Genomic DNA, 7,134 nt, shown 5'->3' with positions numbered 1-7,134 from the left:
ATATATATATATATATATGTGTTTAAATAAAATACAATAACAGATATTAGTTGAATAAATCTATATTATTGTAATTGTAAATAAAATTTTGATTGTATTTTTTGAAGGATTATTACAAAATCATATAATTTGTTGAAAAAACTCAAATATATCTTACGTATATATCATACATATACGTTTTATGATATAATTTAGCGATATTGTTGTGGTGTAATAAGACAAGATGAAACGCGCATAACAGCAGTAGCATACTGGGAGGTCAATCAAATTTTAGATTACTCTCCTACTACGTATTCGCGGGAATGTTTCATTTTGTATTTTTACACTATAGATATTGCCAGCATGATAATATTATTTAATGCCAAATTTAAGAGATTGAAAGAAAACTGATAAGAACATGAAAATAAATATTCTCTGAATTTTAATATTGTAAAATAAAAACACTAATTTATTAAGTTATATAATATATTCATATATTCTTTACTAAAATAATTTGCTCATGTAACTTGTTTTATTTGTTCACTTTTCATAGCTATTTTAAGGCATTATTAAGTATTCATTAAGTATTTTTGCATTTTTAGGTATTCATTAGGTATTTTTGTAATATTTCGTTTATGTTAATGCAAATGCATGTCATTTATTGTAAAATATCGTAAATAAAATCTTTTTAAATATACATTTCAATTTTCGGTTTAATGCGTGGGGATTTGTTGCATCATTGCCTATATATGAATTATTTAAAAAATTCGAACATTTTTTGATTTCAATATTCGCTATTTTAATTCCTACTTTAAAATCAATACATGAAAAAGATAATTGTCGGAAAAAGAGTCTAAGTAGAATTACCTTTATCCCGCCCATCTCTTCAATTATAAATTGAACATAAATAGAGCATCTCTCTGAAGAACTGCGCGAGGCGCAGTGGGAATGCACCAAGTTGTAACCATGAGATTGTGTTTCGAATATCGATAAAATTTTATTTTTTTACACACAATACATTTTTTTTACAATGTACAATTAATGTTTTTACGATAAATATCCTCCTACAATATGTATTGTTGGGGTTTGTATGAAATCTGTATCGACAATCATTGACAATGTTTTAATCGACACCATTTGACAGATATTGATTTCGCTGACAATATTAATGGACTGACATGATGAAATCACTGACAATGTTTACGTCAACACTTGTTTTACCGATATTGATTTTGTATTTATCTATATACATATGTATGTAGACTATGTGCACGTCATTAAGAATTTTTTATATATTTGCAGATACGGTGAATGTCACGCATGCACAGCTCGATTTTCCATTAAAAATTCCTTAGTCCCTATTTTCGTCGGTATAAATTTCACAACCAGTAATTAATATTTTACACTAATTTTGTCGCAAAAGAAATATTAAATGGAACTATAATGATAGTTGTTTCATTCTTTTACGTAATAAGCACAATGAGTTTGTCAATGCTGTGGGACAGAAATTGTTTTGTCTAATCGTGAAGAACCATATCAAAATTTCATATAATTTGTATTGTTATATCTTTGTAGTGTCATTTATCTAATATATTTCTTTTGCTAGAAAATTACCGGTTGTGAAATTAACGGCGAAAATAACATATAAACATAGTATATATGTATAGGTAAAGTCAATATTGGTAAAACGAGTGACGATGTAAATATTGTCGGTGATTTTATCATATCAATCAATTAAAATATTGTTGGCGAAATCAATGTCGATTAAATGGTGTCGATTAAAACATTGTCGGTGAAATAACTGTCGATGATTTCATACAACCCATCTAATATGATACTTTAATATTGTTTATACACGCGGTATTTAAAATGCATGCTCTTTACAGCATGGTGCGAATTTAAACGAATTAAAATTTCGGAAGAGTGTAGAGAATTAATAAATTAAGAAAAAAAAGAATTCTTTAGAGACTTGTTTTTATTTCGTTTTGGAGAAAATCGTAAAAAAACAAAACGTATAGTTTTTCTTTTTATACTTATTTATTACTTATTCATTCACATTTATATTTATTTACATTGTCACTTGCTTAATATAAATATTGTTCAAAACAATATTGTTCAAAACAATTTGGCCTTTTGCAGCAAGCATAGGGATGGTTCGTGTTGTAGCCAAACACTGATCTGGTCAACGTATTGACTCACTGATCCGACACTCTTCTGTCTGGAAATCAGCGCGCATACTCTCACATCGCCTGTGTAAGCATTACATTGCGGAAACCATACACGAAAACCAGTTCAGCATCAGATATTCAATATCAGAATATGTATGCAGCATATGTAACGGGAGTAATTCACTTGATACTTCTGATAAATAACTGACGAATTTATAAGAAAAAAATAAAAATATAAACGATTAAAATAGTTTTCATCAGCAAACTGAATGTTTTTGTGTATGATTAGCGACAATATAAGGGTTACGACATAGACTTTTGCATAACGCATAATGCATGAGAAAATCAATCAATCAAAGTTGTTCTTTTTCATGAAACAGAAAAAAAGGAAAGATTCTGATTGATTATATTTTGATTCTCTTATGCATTATGCGTTATGTAAGAGTGTGCTGCGTTCATAATACTTCAGAGGCAATGTGAGAATGAAGCAACGTTTGTCTTTTTTTACATTTATACAATAGGTCTGCTCGTGTTACTTGAAATCCCCCTTGAAAATTGTTGCATTTAAAATAAAATTAATATATATTTGGATATTGAAAAGAGAGAAAGTGAAGATGCGAATGCAAAAAGTGCGTGCAAAGCGTTTACAGACTTTATTTTCAGACTTGAAATTCTGAGACAGAACTAGAGTAATATTATATACAAATTAAATTAATGAGCAATTTAATAGTATTGACGTTAAATATAAGTAAATTCGTAAAGACTCCTTACTAATCACAAAGAAAATAGATAAAATAGGGCAATAGGAGATAAAAATTTTGTGTGTATCCACATTGTTTGTTTTGCGCAACAATTGCCACGCCTGACTCCTATTGCTCTATTTTATCTATTCTCTTCGTGTTTAATATTGATGTTTCATAGGTATCTTTGTAATAAGTTGATGTTTCATAGGTATCTTTCTTCACACACACACACACACACACACACGCGCGCGCGCGCGCGCGCGTGCGTGCACACAAAACGAAGCAAAACAAGTATATCTTTAAGGAAGTTTTTTTTTTAGTTTATCGATTTTTTCTCTTATATTCTCGAAGTTTTGACATTTGAATTCGGAACACCAGTATACATATTATTACGAAGAATACTTAACTAACAGGAAATACATACTTATTACTAACAAGAAATGGAAGTAACAAGTTACTCGTAACGCAGTTATTTTCTTTATCATTATTCTGTTATAATAATAATTTGGCAATAACAAATTTTTTTATAACTGTAACGGTAATATCAGGATTGGAAAATCACGATGTTACAATTGAATTGAAAAAGTCGTTAAAAAAAAAAAATTAATTCGACACTTGTAACTCATTACTTTTTAGTTGTTATTTCTAATAAAGTAAAGTAATTTGTTACAAATTGTTAATTTTTTTAGTAAGTAAATGCGAAGTGATGCAAATTTTACTTTTCAAAGTGACTTTCCTAATCTTAGCGCAATCTCAGTGTTTAGTTAATTATCAACTTATCATTATGATATTTATGATTATAAGAAATTGTAACGTTATTATCAAACTGTTATTATAAAAAGCAACGAAAAAAGTAATGAAATGGTAACTCCTTTATTTACTAATTACTATTAAAGCTTTAGAATCTAACGGTAATGATGCTCGTACCGAATGAGTGAGATCCGGGTTTAATCCTCGGCAAGATAATATTTTTCGCAATAAAATTATATTTATTAGATTTTAAAGTGTTTAAAGATTATTATAAAGATGTCTATAACCATCAATATTATTCAATTACTTATTAATTTATTTGATACTTACTATTTCAGTTCTTAGAATTGCGTTTTAGGTCTGAAAAAAAATTTGGCATACAGTTTACAAGATTGGAATATATATATATTAGATGTAGTAAAAAGAAATCCATTATTTTTCCATTCAATTTCATGCAAAAATAATGGATTTCTTTTTACTATACCTATAATATATATAAATTCACACAGAATTTAACACAAGGATCCAAGTTTAACCGTTTAGTCTTTATTTTTTTAACTTTATTGTGCGTTCATTTCATCTTCTAATATAATATTTTAATGTTATTTACTATTAGGTATTAGAAATATCTAATAGTAAATAACATTTAAAATATTTTTGATTAATCTTAATATATTTTTAATTATATTCATTCATAAATTCGATATTTTTAAAGAATGTACAATTTAAAAAATCACAGTTACGATTTAGTAGGCGATTTGAGACTTGAGATTTGAGATCGATTTTGCCTAAATCTAGTATTTTTTGCAGCAAGTTATAAAAAAATTTATAACAAATTATTTAATATCGGTGAAAAACACATAATAGATATTAAACATATAATAATAGAGATCTATAACAAACTATAGTTTCCAATGTTTATTTGAATATAAATCAGTATCAAACAGAAAATATTACATAATACGAAATAACTTAACTACTATACGCATTCGGAAATCGGAAATTCTTACTTATTTAACCTGATGCGATCCTGTGATGAGATTCGAATAATGATTATAAATGGATCTGAGTATTACAAGTAACTTTAATATCGCAATGTATTTCGCACCAACTATAGAACGTAACAATTAACATGAAGAAAAATTGAAACCCCACATAACTGATGTTAAAAAACGTAACACGATTATATAATAAATCTCTCTGATATCACGCCTCTTTGAATATCGTCACTAATCTCAATTAACCGCGACGAAAGAATAAGGACAAACACATAAGCGATATAACGAAATAGCAGTTAATTAATCATAGATTTTGCATGGTTCTCGTCTCTTCTCTCCATTAATCTTTGATAACGCGGACAAAAAATAGGACGCACGATCGCCACTTTGGTACTATCGGTAATATTCGTAAATAACACCGCGCGAAAACAAGCGTTTCATTTATCCGTGGGCTAACGTGGCATACAGAATTAGTATTCAAAGCCTCGATATTATCGAGCTTAACGAGACTTCTATAGCAGGAAACTCGCGGGGTATTGATTTTACAAAGTCACCGAGGCAAGCCAAGCTGGCAGCACATGAGACTCGCCCGTTCATCGGCGAATTAGCGTCGATGAACTTCTCTGAATCCTGGAGTTGAGTTTGAACTCATTGAATCTCTATCTCTCTCTCTCTCTCTTTCTCTCTCTCTCTCTCTCTCTCTCTCTCTTTCTTTCTTTCTTCCTTACTCTCTTTCCATACCTCTTCTTTTGGATGTACACGATCGCTTAAGTAGATGGAACGAATTGCAAATAACTGTCGGCGCAATAGCGGGCATTCCGTTCAAACTACGTAATTACGGCTTTGCGATTCACATAGATCCACCCGCGGTAATCATGGATTTTTGCGCGACGCATAAAAGAGATTTGAAAACACATTCGGTTGGAGGCGCCCGTAGGGAGAAAAGGTTCGATTGCAGGAAGAACTCCGTGGAGTAGTTCCGCTCGAGTTTTACATAATGCGATGAGCGGACGAGTATGTGTTGTAGCAACTTTAGGGAAACACTGGAGTCCGCTTTGATGTTCTTTGAAGAGTTCAAATCGCTACGCTGTAAATCGGGGGAGAGAGTTAAGGAGTGCTTGAACGCATTATAAATGCAAATTTTTCTAAAGAATTACAATGACCAATCAATGTGCTTATTCCTCTTTCGGGATAAATATGCGACATTGCACGTGATATAATAGAAAAATAGTATCTCATTCTCTCGTGAAGATGATAATTTATATTTGTCAAAAAGAAGAAAAAAGACACGAGCGCCTCTGGGATGATTTCCTACGTCGCATTACGTTCTTACGTAGTATAGAATACGCGTCCCAGCAGAGATGGCTCCGTATCCCTTATAATCAGTACAGTACGCCCAAGTTACGGCAGCTCTGTGCCGTACGCACATAATTTATTCGAGTACTTTCGTTTTAGGCGCACTCTATAAACACCGTTTACCGTCATCGCATTTTCTCCTTCGCTGCGCTGTGTAACAAATTAATTAGTCCAAGCTGTATTACACATATTTTCAAAATAATGAAAAAATACAGATTATATTGTAAAATAAAAGAATCCCGCATCAATCTCATGGAAATTGACTTTTCGTCGAAATTGACTAAATTTTGGATGTATTGTAGTTCCCATCATTTTAAACAAATGTCTCCATGGAACCAACCTCCTCCTGTGGCTAATTTTTGCTACAAATTTTGCAAGGTTTAGATTCAAGCCATTTTTAAAAAATTGAATTTCCATATATTATTGATATTATATTTATCATTATTGATAAATTATGTCATAGAACACCGAGGAGACAAGATATTGTTTTATTTCTTTTCGCATTGTCTCTAATTTTAACGTACCATTTGTACCCGAAACTCTTTTTATTTTTATTTCTTGACTTAAAGATCAGATTCATATTTGCATTCTCCATTCACTTTTAATCAAAGGACATTCATCCTTTTTACTAAAATTGACATTATAAGCTTTTCAATGATTGATTGCAAGTTGCTATTATTATGTGTACGTTACTTTTTCCGTTGAACATTACGATATTCATTTTCATGTTACCAGAATCTGTTTTAGAGAGTGAAATAGATAATTTATTATGTTTTTGTTTTTTCCGACTATAATGATTATGTACTATATGTTTTTAACATTGAAAATGATCCGATTGCGATCGAAACGTCTGTCTATTGTTAGCATTCTATATTAAATTTTTAACTTAAAATATTTCTGTTTTTTTACTTGTTTTTTTTTTCATTCTACATTATCATGTTTTATTTTATGTGATAATTTTTGACTCGAAGCCTCTTTTTTCTTTGTTTTTTAAAATTTATGAACCTTATACTACAGTAATTAGATATATTATTGATAATATGTAATAGGTATATATATGTATATGTATGTTGCGCGCGCGCACACACACACACACACACACACACACACACACACACACACACACACACACACACACAC

Source organism: Atta colombica, unplaced genomic scaffold (genome assembly GCF_001594045.1).
Source record: "Atta colombica isolate Treedump-2 unplaced genomic scaffold, Acol1.0 scaffold183, whole genome shotgun sequence".
In the NCBI taxonomy this organism is placed as follows: Eukaryota; Metazoa; Arthropoda; class Insecta; order Hymenoptera; family Formicidae; genus Atta; species Atta colombica.
This window is presented reverse-complemented; position numbering follows the sequence as displayed.